Raw genomic sequence first — 14,564 nt, forward strand, 5'->3', positions numbered from 1 at the left:
GTGAGAAACCCGCCTGGCCTCGTGATCCCCCCCCCCCTTCATGAAGGGGCCATCAGGGACATAAGGTCTAACCTAAGAAATAGTCTGATCCTCACCCTGACTTCAGATGCACGAGATCTCGATTCAGGTCTGTATATTGTGCCTGCCATATCCTCACCCAGAAACCTAAGCCTAGCTTGTGTCCTCAGACTTCCGTCCTCAGACTAATGGCCCACAAGCCCTCCAGTTTGGCAATCCAGAATTACAATGCAGCACTTAGCTTGCCCACCAGAAGAAAAACATTGCCCTCTGGCGCTACCCAGAAACCCCAAATGAAGATCAACCTGCACGCCACTTGGCTGAACCCAAAATATATAGGCTGACCTGGGCACTAATGCCCTTTCTGACAGAGCCTGAGCCTGGAACTCCTGGCACCACCCAGACAGCTTGCCGCTCACTGAGCACATCGGACCAGCCATTGCCTTAGGATGTTATATCTTCCCAAACTCGGTTTTCAGGATTCAGATCCTAGACCTTATCTCCAATCACTGCCCAGGTTTGAAAATGATGCAGAAATCAGAACTCCTTCCCGATGGCAAGAAACCTTGTGGTTGGCTTGTTGTCCAACGTTCAGTGTAGTGGAAACCTGTTTGTCCGATGAGGCCCCGCCATTGCTCGCGGGCCACATAGGTGGCAAACTCACATTGAGACCCTCAGCCTTAGCCCAGTCCTCATGTAAGGCCTCTCAGTGGGTGGATGGAGAGACAGCTTATTGGGCTTGCCATGCCCCTAGGCCCCAATTTTTAACCATAGTTCGGGTTGTCCCTTCACTCTTCCCCAGGGCTCGGCTTTGGAACTCCTCTTTTGGTGGGTCACCTGAGGTAACAACCCTGAAGGGAATACTCCATCCAACAGATTGACGAAAAACAATTGGGATCGGGCCAAGTCCACAGAGAGCAAGATTCGTCCATGGCCCATGAGGCCTCCCCGACATTCCACGGCCATCGCTGATACAAAATCCAGAGACAAAAGCCTGAGCAAGCGCCTCAGAATCGCACTATCTTCATATCCTGAAGATGTCTTCTCATGGTTTTTAGATCGGGCCTGCCATAGCTACGTCCCCTAACATAAGCTGAGTTTGTGTTTTCAGACTTCTGTCCTCCAAGTCCTGGGCCACACACCATCCAGGCTGGGGACCCTGGAGCCACACATTAGGACTGTGCCTACCCTATCCATGGGAATTCTGCCCATTCCATTGTCCAAAATCGTACAAATTAGGAGAACCCTCCAAAGTCCCTGAGGCCATCCCAATAGTATAGGTCGCCCGGGACAAAAAAGGGCCGTCTGACACCAGCTGAGCATCTACCTCCACTCATACCCTAGATGGATGTCCCCAGAGAAGAAGATTGAACCAGACAGGACCCTAGGCCAAAATCGGATCCATTGCTTTGGTTTACAGGCATGTCTCCTCAAAACCCTGGATTCCAATACCAGCATTGGGGTTTTCCTGAGGCACCCATCAGAACAAACCTCGTCTCCACAAGGAAACTTGTGCATGGGAGCTATGTCAAAAGCTTAGGAGAATACTTCAGGGTCCCGGTGCCACCGCCCCATTCCAAGGCCCTCATGGACACAAACACACATTAGACCCATCCTCAGGAAAGTCCATTTCAACTCAGCCACCCCGGTTGCTCCCGCAGAGCCATCAGATCTAAACTGTCTTGTCGCTAGGAGACCATTGGAATGCGAGGCGGGCTTCCCAGGCATCCATCCTCGAACGTTGGTCTGGACTCATCCATATGGGATGTCCAGGAGCTGTCCAAACAGGTCTCAATTGTCCCGCAGAAGGAATCCTAGGAGGGGGCATCCCACCACTCCCAACGTGGGAAAACCTCCACGGCCTCGAGATTCGGCTCCCTTCATGAAGGGGCCGTCATGAACAGAAAATCCAAGCTGAGCCAACGTCTGATCCTCGCTCTGACTTCAGATGCATGAGATATTGCTTCAGATCTTCAGGAGGTACATGCCGTGACTTCGCCCTGAATCCCAAGTCTAGCTTGTGTTCTCAGACTTCCGTCCTCACACTCCGGCCCCGAAGCCCACAAGTTTGGCAATTCCGGACCATCATTGCAGCTCTCTGCCTGCCCTCTAGAAACAAAATATTGCCTAATGAGGTGCCCGGGCACATTAAATGAGAATAAACCTACATGGCACTCGAATGTACCCAAATTATATAGTCTAACCTGGGCAGTAATGCACTGTCACACAACCTGAGCCAGAACCTCCTGAGCAACACCCAGACAGCTGACCGCACCCTGAGCCCATAAGACCCGCCGTGGCCTTAGGTCATCATCTCTTCCCTACCTAAGTTTTCAGGCTTCAGAAGCTAGACCTTATCTCCAATCACTGCCCAGGGGTGAGTGTGATGCAGAAATCAGAACTCCTCTTTATCCACGGCAAGAAACCTTGTGGTTGCCATGTTGTCCAAGGTTCAGTGTAGGAGAAACCAGCATTCACCCTGAGGTCCCGCCCATTCTTGAGTGCGACAAGGACATAAACACGCATTGTGACCCTCAGCATGAGTCGGGTCCTCTAGTAAGTCCTCTCAGTGGCTAGACCACTAGATGCCATAATGGCTTGACATGTCCCTAGGCCCCAAATTTAAACCAGATTTCTGGTTGTCCAATCGCCCCTCCCCAGGGCTCTACTCTGGAATCCCTCATTTGGTGGGACAACTGAGTTTGAAAAACAAAACAAAACAAAACAACAACAACAACAAAAAACGGACTTCTTCCATCCCACAGAATGACCTCAAACTCTCTGGACGGGGCCAAACCCCCAGAGAGTAAGACTCGCCCATTTCCCATGAAGTCACCTGGATATTTCATGACCATGAATGGAACGATATCCAGAGATAAAAACTTGAGCAAGAGCCTCACACTCGGCCTTTTTTCATATCCCGAAGAGTTCTCCTCATGTTCTGTAGATCAGTCCTGCCATACCTATGACCCGAAACATAAGCCGAGTTTGTGTTTTCAGACAACTGTCCAAACAGCCCAGGCCTACACACCCTACAGGCTCAGGCCCCTGAAGCCAACCTGAGGACTGTACTTGCCCTCTCCAAGGGAATTCTGTGTGCCCATTCCAATGGCCACAACCCTACTAATAGGATAAATCTCCAAAGTCCCTGAGGCCATCCCAATAGTGGTGGCTTCCCAGGACAAACAGGAGCAATCTGAGCCCATCTGACAACCTACCTGCACTCAGACTCCTAGACTGATATCCCCAGAGGTAAAAAGGAACGAACAGGCCCCTAGGCCCTAATAGGAGCCATTGCTTTGGTTTCCAGGCATCTTCCTCAGAGGCCTGGATTTCAGTACCAGCATTTGGCTGTTTCTTGGCTCACCCATCAGAACAAAACTCATCTACACATGGGAAACTTGCACGTGGGAGGTGTGTCAAAGCCTCTTTTTAGGAGAACCCTTCAGGGCCCCAGTGCCACCGCTTCATTCCAAGGTCTCCATAGACACAAAATCATATTAGACACATCCACGGGGAGAGTCCAGTTCAACTCAGCATATTCGGTTGCCCCGCGAGATCCAGCAGATCTAACTTGTCTTGTTGATAGGAGACAAAAGGAAGGCGAGGTGCCCTACCCCGCCATCCATCCTTAGAACCCTGCTCGGAATCATTGGCCTGGAGCCAACCAACAGGTCTCAATTGTCCTGCAGAAGAACCTTTGCAGTTGTGAGCTTCTCACAACTCCCATGGTGAGAAACCCCCCTGGCCTCGTGATCCCCCCCCCCCTTCATGAAGGGGCCATCAGGGACATAAGGTCTAACCTGAGAAATAGTCTGATCCTCACCCTGACTTCAGATGCACGAGATCTCGATTCAGGTCTGTATATTGTGCCTGCCATATCCTCACCCAGAAACCTAAGCCTAGCTTGTGTCCTCAGACTTCCGTCCTCAGACTAATGGCCCACAAGCCCTCCAGTTTGGCAATTCAGAATTACAATGCAGCACTTAGCTTGCCCACCAGAAGAAAAACATTGCCCTCTGGCGCTACCCAGAAACCCCAAATGAAGATCAACCTGCACGCCACTTGGCTGAACCCAAAATATATAGGCTGACCTGGGCACTAATGCCCTTTCTGACAGAGCCTGAGCCTGGAACTCCTGGCACCACCCAGACAGCTTGCCGCTCACTGAGCACATCGGACCAGCCATTGCCTTAGGATGTTATATCTTCCCAAACTCGGTTTTCAGGATTCAGATCCTAGACCTTATCTCCAATCACTGCCCAGGTTTGAAAATGATGCAGAAATCAGAACTCCTTCCCGATGGCAAGAAACCTTGTGGTTGGCTTGTTGTCCAACGTTCAGTGTAGTGGAAACCTGTTTTTCCGATGAGGCCCCGCCATTGCTCGCGGGCCACATAGGTGGCAAACTCACATTGAGACCCTCAGCCTTAGCCCAGTCCTCATGTAAGGCCTCTCAGTGGGTGGATGGAGAGACAGCTTATTGGGCTTGCCATGCCCCTAGGCCCCAATTTTTAACCATAGTTCGGGTTGTCCCTTCACTCTTCCCCAGGGCTCGGCTTTGGAACTCCTCTTTTGGTGGGTCACCTGAGGTAACAACCCTGAAGGGAAAACTCCATCCAACAGATTGACGAAAAACAATTGGGATCGGGCCAAGTCCACAGAGAGCAAGATTCGTCCATGGCCCATGAGGCCTCCCCGACATTCCACGGCCATCGCTGATACAAAATCCAGAGACAAAAGCCTGAGCAAGCGCCTCAGAATCGCACTATCTTCATATCCTGAAGATGTCTTCTCATGGTTTTTAGATCGGGCCTGCCATAGCTACGTCCCCTAACATAAGCTGAGTTTGTGTTTTCAGACTTCTGTCCTCCAAGTCCTGGGCCACACACCATCCAGGCTGGGGACCCTGGAGCCACACATTAGGACTGTGCCTACCCTATCCATGGGAATTCTGCCCATTCCATTGTCCAAAATCGTACAAATTAGGAGAACCCTCCAAAGTCCCTGAGGCCATCCCAATAGTATAGGTCGCCCGGGACAAAAAAGGGCCGTCTGACACCAGCTGAGCATCTACCTCCACTCATACCCTAGATGGATGTCCCCAGAGAAGAATATTGAACCAGACAGGACCCTAGGCCAAAATCGGATCCATTGCTTTGGTTTACAGGCATGTCTCCTCAAAACCCTGGATTCCAATACCAGCATTGGGGTTTTCCTGAAGCACCCATCAGAACAAACCTCGTCTCCACAAGGAAACTTGTGCATGGGAGCTATGTCAAAAGCTTAGGAGAATACTTCAGGGTCCCGGTGCCACCGCCCCATTCCAAGGCCCTCATGGACACAAACACACATTAGACCCATCCTCAGGAAAGTCCATTTCAACTCAGCCACCCCGGTTGCTCCCGCAGAGCCATCAGATCTAAACTGTCTTGTCGCTAGGAGACCATTGGAATGCGAGGCGGGCTTCCCAGGCATCCATCCTCGAACGTTGGTCTGGACTCATCCATATGGGATGTCCAGGAGCTGTCCAAACAGGTCTCAATTGTCCCGCAGAAGGAATCCTAGGAGGGGGCATCCCACCACTCCCAACGTGGGAAAACCTCCACGGCCTCGAGATTCGGCTCCCTTCATGAAGGGGCCGTCATGAACAGAAAATCCAAGCTGAGCCAACGTCTGATCCTCGCTCTGACTTCAGATGCATGAGATATTGCTTCAGATCTTCAGGAGGTACATGCCGTGACTTCGCCCTGAATCCCAAGTCTAGCTTGTGTTCTCAGACTTCCGTCCTCACACTCCGGCCCCGAAGCCCACAAGTTTGGCAATTCCGGACCATCATTGCAGCTCTCTGCCTGCCCTCTAGAAACAAAATATTGCCTAATGAGGTGCCCGGGCACATTAAATGAGAATAAACCTACATGGCACTCGAATGTACCCAAATTATATAGTCTAACCTGGGCAGTAATGCACTGTCACACAACCTGAGCCAGAACCTCCTGAGCAACACCCAGACAGCTGACCGCACCCTGAGCCCATAAGACCCGCCGTGGCCTTAGGTCATCATCTCTTCCCTACCTAAGTTTTCAGGCTTCAGAAGCTAGACCTTATCTCCAATCACTGCCCAGGGGTGAGTGTGATGCAGAAATCAGAACTCCTCTTTATCCACGGCAAGAAACCTTGTGGTTGCCATGTTGTCCAAGGTTCAGTGTAGGAGAAACCAGCATTCACCCTGAGGTCCCGCCCATTCTTGAGTGCGACAAGGACATAAACACGCATTGTGACCCTCAGCATGAGTCGGGTCCTCTAGTAAGTCCTCTCAGTGGCTAGACCACTAGATGCCATAATGGCTTGACATGTCCCTAGGCCCCAAATTTAAACCAGATTTCTGGTTGTCCAATCGCCCCTCCCCAGGGCTCTACTCTGGAATCCCTCATTTGGTGGGACAACTGAGTTTGAAAAACAAAACAAAACAAAACAACAACAACAACAAAAAACGGACTTCTTCCATCCCACAGAATGACCTCAAACTCTCTGGACGGGGCCAAACCCCCAGAGAGTAAGACTCGCCCATTTCCCATGAAGTCACCTGGATATTTCATGACCATGAATGGAACGATATCCAGAGATAAAAACTTGAGCAAGAGCCTCACACTCGGCCTTTTTTCATATCCCGAAGAGTTCTCCTCATGTTCTGTAGATCAGTCCTGCCATACCTATGACCCGAAACATAAGCCGAGTTTGTGTTTTCAGACAACTGTCCAAACAGCCCAGGCCTACACACCCTACAGGCTCAGGCCCCTGAAGCCAACCTGAGGACTGTACTTGCCCTCTCCAAGGGAATTCTGTGTGCCCATTCCAATGGCCACAACCCTACTAATAGGATAAATCTCCAAAGTCCCTGAGGCCATCCCAATAGTGGTGGCTTCCCAGGACAAACAGGAGCAATCTGAGCCCATCTGACAACCTACCTGCACTCAGACTCCTAGACTGATATCCCCAGAGGTAAAAAGGAACGAACAGGCCCCTAGGCCCTAATAGGAGCCATTGCTTTGGTTTCCAGGCATCTTCCTCAGAGGCCTGGATTTCAGTACCAGCATTTGGCTGTTTCTTGGCTCACCCATCAGAACAAAACTCATCTACACATGGGAAATTTGCACGTGGGAGGTGTGTCAAAGCCTCTTTTTAGGAGAACCCTTCAGGGCCCCAGTGCCACCGCTTCATTCCAAGGTCTCCATAGACACAAAATCATATTAGACACATCCACGGGGAGAGTCCAGTTCAACTCAGCATATTCGGTTGCCCCGCGAGATCCAGCAGATCTAACTTGTCTTGTTGCTAGGAGACAAAAGGAAGGCGAGGTGCCCTACCCCGCCATCCATCCTTAGAACCCTGCTCGGAATCATTGGCCTGGAGCCAACCAACAGGTCTCAATTGTCCTGCAGAAGAACCTTTGCAGTTGTGAGCTTCTCACAACTCCCATGGTGAGAAACCCCCCTGGCCTCGTGATCCCCCCCCCCCTTCATGAAGGGGCCATCAGGGACATAAGGTCTAACCTGAGAAATAGTCTGATCCTCACCCTGACTTCAGATGCACGAGATCTCGATTCAGGTCTGTATATTGTGCCTGCCATATCCTCACCCAGAAACCTAAGCCTAGCTTGTGTCCTCAGACTTCCGTCCTCAGACTAATGGCCCACAAGCCCTCCAGTTTGGCAATCCAGAATTACAATGCAGCACTTAGCTTGCCCACCAGAAGAAAAACATTGCCCTCTGGCGCTACCCAGAAACCCCAAATGAAGATCAACCTGCACGCCACTTGGCTGAACCCAAAATATATAGGCTGACCTGGGCACTAATGCCCTTTCTGACAGAGCCTGAGCCTGGAACTCCTGGCACCACCCAGACAGCTTGCCGCTCACTGAGCACATCGGACCAGCCATTGCCTTAGGATGTTATATCTTCCCAAACTCGGTTTTCAGGATTCAGATCCTAGACCTTATCTCCAATCACTGCCCAGGTTTGAAAATGATGCAGAAATCAGAACTCCTTCCCGATGGCAAGAAACCTTGTGGTTGGCTTGTTGTCCAACGTTCAGTGTAGTGGAAACCTGTTTGTCCGATGAGGCCCCGCCATTGCTCGCGGGCCACATAGGTGGCAAACTCACATTGAGACCCTCAGCCTTAGCCCAGTCCTCATGTAAGGCCTCTCAGTGGGTGGATGGAGAGACAGCTTATTGGGCTTGCCATGCCCCTAGGCCCCAATTTTTAACCATAGTTCGGGTTGTCCCTTCACTCTTCCCCAGGGCTCGGCTTTGGAACTCCTCTTTTGGTGGGTCACCTGAGGTAACAACCCTGAAGGGAATACTCCATCCAACAGATTGACGAAAAACAATTGGGATCGGGCCAAGTCCACAGAGAGCAAGATTCGTCCATGGCCCATGAGGCCTCCCCGACATTCCACGGCCATCGCTGATACAAAATCCAGAGACAAAAGCCTGAGCAAGCGCCTCAGAATCGCACTATCTTCATATCCTGAAGATGTCTTCTCATGGTTTTTAGATCGGGCCTGCCATAGCTACGTCCCCTAACATAAGCTGAGTTTGTGTTTTCAGACTTCTGTCCTCCAAGTCCTGGGCCACACACCATCCAGGCTGGGGACCCTGGAGCCACACATTAGGACTGTGCCTACCCTATCCATGGGAATTCTGCCCATTCCATTGTCCAAAATCGTACAAATTAGGAGAACCCTCCAAAGTCCCTGAGGCCATCCCAATAGTATAGGTCGCCCGGGACAAAAAAGGGCCGTCTGACACCAGCTGAGCATCTACCTCCACTCATACCCTAGATGGATGTCCCCAGAGAAGAAGATTGAACCAGACAGGACCCTAGGCCAAAATCGGATCCATTGCTTTGGTTTACAGGCATGTCTCCTCAAAACCCTGGATTCCAATACCAGCATTGGGGTTTTCCTGAAGCACCCATCAGAACAAACCTCGTCTCCACAAGGAAACTTGTGCATGGGAGCTATGTCAAAAGCTTAGGAGAATACTTCAGGGTCCCGGTGCCACCGCCCCATTCCAAGGCCCTCATGGACACAAACACACATTAGACCCATCCTCAGGAAAGTCCATTTCAACTCAGCCACCCCGGTTGCTCCCGCAGAGCCATCAGATCTAAACTGTCTTGTCGCTAGGAGACCATTGGAATGCGAGGCGGGCTTCCCAGGCATCCATCCTCGAACGTTGGTCTGGACTCATCCATATGGGATGTCCAGGAGCTGTCCAAACAGGTCTCAATTGTCCCGCAGAAGGAATCCTAGGAGGGGGCATCCCACCACTCCCAACGTGGGAAAACCTCCACGGCCTCGAGATTCGGCTCCCTTCATGAAGGGGCCGTCATGAACAGAAAATCCAAGCTGAGCCAACGTCTGATCCTCGCTCTGACTTCAGATGCATGAGATATTGCTTCAGATCTTCAGGAGGTACATGCCGTGACTTCGCCCTGAATCCCAAGTCTAGCTTGTGTTCTCAGACTTCCGTCCTCACACTCCGGCCCCGAAGCCCACAAGTTTGGCAATTCCGGACCATCATTGCAGCTCTCTGCCTGCCCTCTAGAAACAAAATATTGCCTAATGAGGTGCCCGGGCACATTAAATGAGAATAAACCTACATGGCACTCGAATGTACCCAAATTATATAGTCTAACCTGGGCAGTAATGCACTGTCACACAACCTGAACCAGAACCTCCTGAGCAACACCCAGACAGCTGACCGCACCCTGAGCCCATAAGACCCGCCGTGGCCTTAGGTCATCATCTCTTCCCTACCTAAGTTTTCAGGCTTCAGAAGCTAGACCTTATCTCCAATCACTGCCCAGGGGTGAGTGTGATGCAGAAATCAGAACTCCTCTTTATCCACGGCAAGAAACCTTGTGGTTGCCATGTTGTCCAAGGTTCAGTGTAGGAGAAACCAGCATTCACCCTGAGGTCCCGCCCATTCTTGAGTGCGACAAGGACATAAACACGCATTGTGACCCTCAGCATGAGTCGGGTCCTCTAGTAAGTCCTCTCAGTGGCTAGACCACTAGATGCCATAATGGCTTGACATGTCCCTAGGCCCCAAATTTAAACCAGATTTCTGGTTGTCCAATCGCCCCTCCCCAGGGCTCTACTCTGGAATCCCTCATTTGGTGGGACAACTGAGTTTGAAAAACAAAACAAAACAAAACAACAACAACAACAAAAAACGGACTTCTTCCATCCCACAGAATGACCTCAAACTCTCTGGACGGGGCCAAACCCCCAGAGAGTAAGACTCGCCCATTTCCCATGAAGTCACCTGGATATTTCATGACCATGAATGGAACGATATCCAGAGATAAAAACTTGAGCAAGAGCCTCACACTCGGCCTTTTTTCATATCCCGAAGAGTTCTCCTCATGTTCTGTAGATCAGTCCTGCCATACCTATGACCCGAAACATAAGCCGAGTTTGTGTTTTCAGACAACTGTCCAAACAGCCCAGGCCTACACACCCTACAGGCTCAGGCCCCTGAAGCCAACCTGAGGACTGTACTTGCCCTCTCCAAGGGAATTCTGTGTGCCCATTCCAATGGCCACAACCCTACTAATAGGATAAATCTCCAAAGTCCCTGAGGCCATCCCAATAGTGGTGGCTTCCCAGGACAAACAGGAGCAATCTGAGCCCATCTGACAACCTACCTGCACTCAGACTCCTAGACTGATATCCCCAGAGGTAAAAAGGAACGAACAGGCCCCTAGGCCCTAATAGGAGCCATTGCTTTGGTTTCCAGGCATCTTCCTCAGAGGCCTGGATTTCAGTACCAGCATTTGGCTGTTTCTTGGCTCACCCATCAGAACAAAACTCATCTACACATGGGAAACTTGCACGTGGGAGGTGTGTCAAAGCCTCTTTTTAGGAGAACCCTTCAGGGCCCCAGTGCCACCGCTTCATTCCAAGGTCTCCATAGACACAAAATCATATTAGACACATCCACGGGGAGAGTCCAGTTCAACTCAGCATATTCGGTTGCCCCGCGAGATCCAGCAGATCTAACTTGTCTTGTTGCTAGGAGACAAAAGGAAGGCGAGGTGCCCTACCCCGCCATCCATCCTTAGAACCCTGCTCGGAATCATTGGCCTGGAGCCAACCAACAGGTCTCAATTGTCCTGCAGAAGAACCTTTGCAGTTGTGAGCTTCTCACAACTCCCATGGTGAGAAACCCCCCTGGCCTCGTGATCCCCCCCCCCCTTCATGAAGGGGCCATCAGGGACATAAGGTCTAACCTAAGAAATAGTCTGATCCTCACCCTGACTTCAGATGCACGAGATCTCGATTCAGGTCTGTATATTGTGCCTGCCATATCCTCACCCAGAAACCTAAGCCTAGCTTGTGTCCTCAGACTTCCGTCCCCAGACTAATGGCCCACAAGCCCTCCAGTTTGGCAATCCAGAATTACAATGCAGCACTTAGCTTGCCCACCAGAAGAAAAACATTGCCCTCTGGCGCTACCCAGAAACCCCAAATGAAGATCAACCTGCACGCCACTTGGCTGAACCCAAAATATATAGGCTGACCTGGGCACTAATGCCCTTTCTGACAGAGCCTGAGCCTGGAACTCCTGGCACCACCCAGACAGCTTGCCGCTCACTGAGCACATCGGACCAGCCATTGCCTTAGGATGTTATATCTTCCCAAACTCGGTTTTCAGGATTCAGATCCTAGACCTTATCTCCAATCACTGCCCAGGTTTGAAAATGATGCAGAAATCAGAACTCCTTCCCGATGGCAAGAAACCTTGTGGTTGGCTTGTTGTCCAACGTTCAGTGTAGTGGAAACCTGTTTGTCCGATGAGGCCCCGCCATTGCTCACGGGCCACATAGGTGGCAAACTCACATTGAGACCCTCAGCCTTAGCCCAGTCCTCATGTAAGGCCTCTCAGTGGGTGGATGGAGAGACAGCTTATTGGGCTTGCCATGCCCCTAGGCCCCAATTTTTAACCATAGTTCGGGTTGTCCCTTCACTCTTCCCCAGGGCTCGGCTTTGGAACTCCTCTTTTGGTGGTTCACCTGAGGTAACAACCCTGAAGGGAATACTCCATCCAACAGATTGACGAAAAACAATTGGGATCGGGCCAAGTCCACAGAGAGCAAGATTCGTCCATGGCCCATGAGGCCTCCCCGACATTCCACGGCCATCGCTGATACAAAATCCAGAGACAAAAGCCTGAGCAAGCGCCTCAGAATCGCACTATCTTCATATCCTGAAGATGTCTTCTCATGGTTTTTAGATCGGGCCTGCCATAGCTACGTCCCCTAACATAAGCTGAGTTTGTGTTTTCAGACTTCTGTCCTCCAAGTCCTGGGCCACACACCATCCAGGCTGGGGACCCTGGAGCCACACATTAGGACTGTGCCTACCCTATCCATGGGAATTCTGCCCATTCCATTGTCCAAAATCGTACAAATTAGGAGAACCCTCCAAAGTCCCTGAGGCCATCCCAATAGTATAGGTCGCCCGGGACAAAAAAGGGCCGTCTGACACCAGCTGAGCATCTACCTCCACTCATACCCTAGATGGATGTCCCCAGAGAAGAAGATTGAACCAGACAGGACCCTAGGCCAAAATCGGATCCATTGCTTTGGTTTACAGGCATGTCTCCTCAAAACCCTGGATTCCAATACCAGCATTGGGGTTTTCCTGAAGCACCCATCAGAACAAACCTCGTCTCCACAAGGAAACTTGTGCATGGGAGCTATGTCAAAAGCTTAGGAGAATACTTCAGGGTCCCGGTGCCACCGCCCCATTCCAAGGCCCTCATGGACACAAACACACATTAGACCCATCCTCAGGAAAGTCCATTTCAACTCAGCCACCCCGGTTGCTCCCGCAGAGCCATCAGATCTAAACTGTCTTGTCGCTAGGAGACCATTGGAATGCGAGGCGGGCTTCCCAGGCATCCATCCTCGAACGTTGGTCTGGACTCATCCATATGGGATGTCCAGGAGCTGTCCAAACAGGTCTCAATTGTCCCGCAGAAGGAATCCTAAGAGGGGGCATCCCACCACTCCCAACGTGGGAAAACCTCCACGGCCTCGAGATTCGGCTCCCTTCATGAAGGGGCCGTCATGAACAGAAAATCCAAGCTGAGCCAACGTCTGATCCTCGCTCTGACTTCAGATGCATGAGATATTGCTTCAGATCTTCAGGAGGTACATGCCGTGACTTCGCCCTGAATCCCAAGTCTAGCTTGTGTTCTCAGACTTCCGTCCTCACACTCCGGCCCCGAAGCCCACAAGTTTGGCAATTCCGGACCATCATTGCAGCTCTCTGCCTGCCCTCTAGAAACAAAATATTGCCTAATGAGGTGCCCGGGCACATTAAATGAGAATAAACCTACATGGCACTCGAATGTACCCAAATTATATAGTCTAACCTGGGCAGTAATGCACTGTCACACAACCTGACTCAGAACCTCCTGAGCAACACCCAGACAGCTGACCGCACCCTGAGCCCATAAGACCCGCCGTGGCCTTAGGTCATCATCTCTTCCCTACCTAAGTTTTCAGGCTTCAGAACCTAGACCTTATCTCCAATCACTGCCCAGGGGTGAGTGTGATGCAGAAATCAGAACTCCTCTTTATCCACGGCAAGAAACCTTGTGGTTGCCATGTTGTCCAAGGTTCAGTGTAGGAGAAACCAGCATTCACCCTGAGGTCCCGCCCATTCTTGAGTGCGACAAGGACATAAACACGCATTGTGACCCTCAGCATGAGTCGGGTCCTCTAGTAAGTCCTCTCAGTGGCTAGACCACTAGATGCCATAATGGCTTGACATGTCCCTAGGCCCCAAATTTAAACCAGATTTCTGGTTGTCCAATCGCCCCTCCCCAGGGCTCTACTCTGGAATCCCTCATTTGGTGGGACAACTGAGTTTGAAAAACAAAACAAAACAAAACAACAACAACAACAAAAAACGGACTTCTTCCATCCCACAGAATGACCTCAAACTCTCTGGACGGGGCCAAACCCCCAGAGAGTAAGACTCGCCCATTTCCCATGAAGTCACCTGGATATTTCATGACCATGAATGGAACGATATCCAGAGATAAAAACTTGAGCAAGAGCCTCACACTCGGCCTTTTTTCATATCCCGAAGAGTTCTCCTCATGTTCTGTAGATCAGTCCTGCCATACCTATGACCCGAAACATAAGCCGAGTTTGTGTTTTCAGACAACTGTCCAAACAGCCCAGGCCTACACACCCTACAGGCTCAGGCCCCTGAAGCCAACCTGAGGACTGTACTTGCCCTCTCCAAGGGAATTCTGTGTGCCCATTCCAATGGCCACAACCCTACTAATAGGATAAACCTCCAAAGTCCCTGTGGCCATCCCAATAGTGGTGGCTTCCCAGGACAAACAGGAGCAGGAGCAATCTGAGCCCATCTGACAACCTACCTGCACTCAGACTCCTAGACTGATATCGCCAGAGGTAAAAAGGAACGAACAGGCCCCTAGGCCCTAATCGGATCC

Source organism: Mustela lutreola, chromosome 5 (assembly GCF_030435805.1).
Source record: "Mustela lutreola isolate mMusLut2 chromosome 5, mMusLut2.pri, whole genome shotgun sequence".
In the NCBI taxonomy this organism is placed as follows: Eukaryota; Metazoa; Chordata; class Mammalia; order Carnivora; family Mustelidae; genus Mustela; species Mustela lutreola.